Raw genomic sequence first — 3259 nt, 5'->3', positions numbered from 1 at the left:
CTTTGGGAATGCTTCCCAGGTGGCTCAAAGGTAAAGAATCCGCCTGCAATGCGAAAGAGTCAGGCCCTGGGTCAGGAAGATCCCCTGGAGGGGAAAATAGCATCCTGCTCCAGCCTTCTTGCCTAGAGAATCCCATGGACAGAAGCCTGGCAGGCTACAGTCCATGGGGTCGCAAAGAGTTGGACACGGCTGAGCCATTGAGCACGGACGCGCGCGATACCAATTCCACACAAACTGGCCCCGCACTCAGCTTTCCCAGCATCAGGGTCTTTTCCAGTGAGCTGGCTCTTCGCATCAGGTGGCCAAAGCATTGGCATTTCAGCTTCAACATCTGTCCTTCCAATGAATGTTCAGGGTTGATTTCCTTTAGAATGGACTGGTTAGATCTCCTTGCTGTCCAAGTCTTCTCCAACACCACAGTTCAAAAGCATCAATTCTTCGGCGCTCAGCCTGCTCTACAGTCCAGCTTTCACATCTGTACATGATCACTGGGAAAACCCTAACTTTGACTCTACAGACCTTTGTCAGCAAAGTGACGTCTCTGCTTTTTAAATACGCTGCCTAGGTTTGTTGCAGCTTTTTTTCCAAGGAGGAAGCGTTTTTAATTAAAGCCTTCTATCTGGGCTCACACGTCCTCCCTTCCAGGACAGAAGCCCCCAAGTGATGGTCACCACGGTCCTGTAGAGGACAGGCGTGTTTTCTTCGTCTTTCTTGTTGCTCTCAACCTGCCGGATGACCCAAGAAGCGGAGGCCGGAGAGACAAGGCTTCTGCAGCCGTCTGTCAGCTTGCCAGAAGCGGGCATGGACCCCACACGCCTGAGCGGGGCTGCACCATCAGTGCTTCCGGCCTACTCCTCACCAGGCCCTTCCATCCCGGAAGAGGAAGAGCCTGGCTCCTCTCTGCTCCCCCGCCGCCGCCCCCACCCTGTCTTGCCCGTGAGGAGACAGAGGCCCAGGGAGATCCCAGCTGGCCTTGCTGCAGCAGGGCCCTTATGATGGCCGAATGGCCTCTGGCTTGCTGGGGCGCCCCTGGCGGGGATTTGGGTGACTCCTCGGCCCCCGATGGCTGGGAGACAGGCAGCACCCCAGACTGAAGCCAGCCGCCTGGCTCACCTCCTGGCTCCCCCCGTGCCTGGCCCTTTGACCTCAGACAGGTCTCTCGACCTCTCGCTGACTCAGTTCACTCACGTCCTGCAGGTGCAGAGAGAATTGAAGCGGTACAAAGCCCTCGGAACAGCGCTTGGCCCCGGCAAGCCTGCAGAGCGCTCTTAGATAGATGGCTTCAGCCCCGCCTCATCTCGAGGCCTGGGCTCTTGCCATTCCCACCCGGAGAGCCCTGGGGGGAGGCCCCGCTGACGCTGCAGAGCATTTGCCCGGAGCCCCCCGCGCGGCAGGCCCTTTCCAAGCCTTGTCAGCCTCGCGCCAGAGGGATAAGGGGAGGCTTGGTGAGCCTCGTTCCCAAGAGGAGGGGCCGGGCCCTGAGAGGACCACACCGTCCACGGGTGATGGGCGGGACCAAGCCACGTCTGTCTGCCTCCAAGACTGGGCCTCCGAGCGGACCGGCCCCAGCCGGGCCCACCTGGTGCCTCCTCCACCCGCAGTGCCTTCTTGGGTGTCCCTGCCCGCAGAGGAAGCCTCTCTGGGGTTTGCAAGGGCCCCTCAAAGGGACTCTGGACACCTGCATGGGAACAGGGCAGACTGGCTCAGAGCCGCTTCACACCCCTGCCCGGCCAGGGGCACCGAAGGGCGTCCGTCTGAGAGACGGGGAGATTGACCTGCGTCCAAACAGCTAGGCCAGCAACGCCGGCCGTGGTCCTCGAAGTGCCTGGTGAGATTCCCTCCACGCGGTCGCGGTCGTCAGGCCCCAGGTCTGTGGCAGACGCAGGCCTGGGGTGGGCAGGGAGGAGGGGCAGGGGGAGGCCGCAGACTCAGCCTGGAGTCTCAGGACGTGGCTCAGCAGCTCGCCCGGCCCGGGCCAGCTTGCTCATCCTCCCAGCCCCCGGGGACCCGAGCCCTCTGTCCCAGAGTGGGGGTCACTGGGCAGGTCCATGTCGTTACAGGAGGCTGGGGAGGGGCCAGGACCCCACGGCGGAGAGCAGAGAGCTGCACAGAGGGGAGCAGAGCTCATGCCTTCCGGTCCCTCTGGGTAGGGATCCCCTGGGCACAGGGAGGCAGAGGTCTGACCTCACCGCCTCCTGCTCTCCCGGGCCTGACGCCACCCTTCTGGCCCAAGACGCTGTTGGGCATCCAGCCACCTACAGATGTGTGTCACGGTGCCGGCTTGCAGTCCACCAAGGGCTGGAGCTCTGTGGGGCGCTCCGCGAGGCGGGAGACCCCGCTGCCCCTGGCGCTGGCCTGCAGGGGCGCCCTGGGCCGGGCACGGTGACACGACTCCACTAGCTTGGCGTCCCTGCCCAGCTCCCAGTGGCGCTGAGCTCCAGCCCCCCACGCAGGCCTGGGTGGGCAGCAAGGCGCCTGGTCTGCAGCCCACCCGTGGGTCCTGCCCCCCCCCGGGCCTCCTGCTGCCAGCTGTGCCCGCTCCTCACCCCCGCGTGCACCCCTGGGTTTCCCCACGGGGGAGGACTCAGTGTGGGGCCCCCCAGGGCCTGCAGGGAGCACAGAAGTCTTTGTCTCTGACTGCTGTCTCTCCTCCCCTGCCCCGTGGAGCCGCCCACTCACCAAGTACAGGAGGCCTGGAGGGTGGCACCAGGGCTGGTGGGCAGCGCTGTTTGCCCCACAGGAGGTGGGCCTTGCCCCGTCGGCACAGTTGTGTGCCTGGCCCAGGGAATCCCGGTTGAGGGGGGTGTTAAGCAGCCTGGGCTCAGGCAGGAGCTCTGCCCCGCTCTGGGTCCCGTCCTCCAGGTGCCCAGGCCCTGCCCGGACGCCCCAGAGGTCTCCTCCAAGTCTCCACCCATAGACAGACCTCCCGCTTCGGCCTCCCAGGGAACGCTGTCCAGGGAGCACCCAGGGGAGGTCAGGCTGAGTCTGGTCTCTCCCTTTTGCAGGCCCCCCGTCTCACCCCAGGGGCCGGGCTGGTGCCCAGTGGCCCCCAAGGCCCACGGTGCAGAAAGGCTGAGGTGGAGAGGGCGTGGCCCTTTATACGTGCTGGCCACCCCCACTCCGCACACTGGCTCCGGGGGGACCTCCGCCCCCATCACCCCGTCCGCCCATGGGCTCGGGAGCCAGGAGCCAGGGCAGCTGGTGGGTCACCCGGTGCAGCAGGCCTGGGGCGTGGGCCATGCAGCCAGAGCCCCAGGGG

The sequence above is a fragment of the Ovis canadensis genome, chromosome 17, assembly GCF_042477335.2.
Source record: "Ovis canadensis isolate MfBH-ARS-UI-01 breed Bighorn chromosome 17, ARS-UI_OviCan_v2, whole genome shotgun sequence".
Classification (NCBI taxonomy): Eukaryota; Metazoa; Chordata; class Mammalia; order Artiodactyla; family Bovidae; genus Ovis; species Ovis canadensis.
This window is presented reverse-complemented; position numbering follows the sequence as displayed.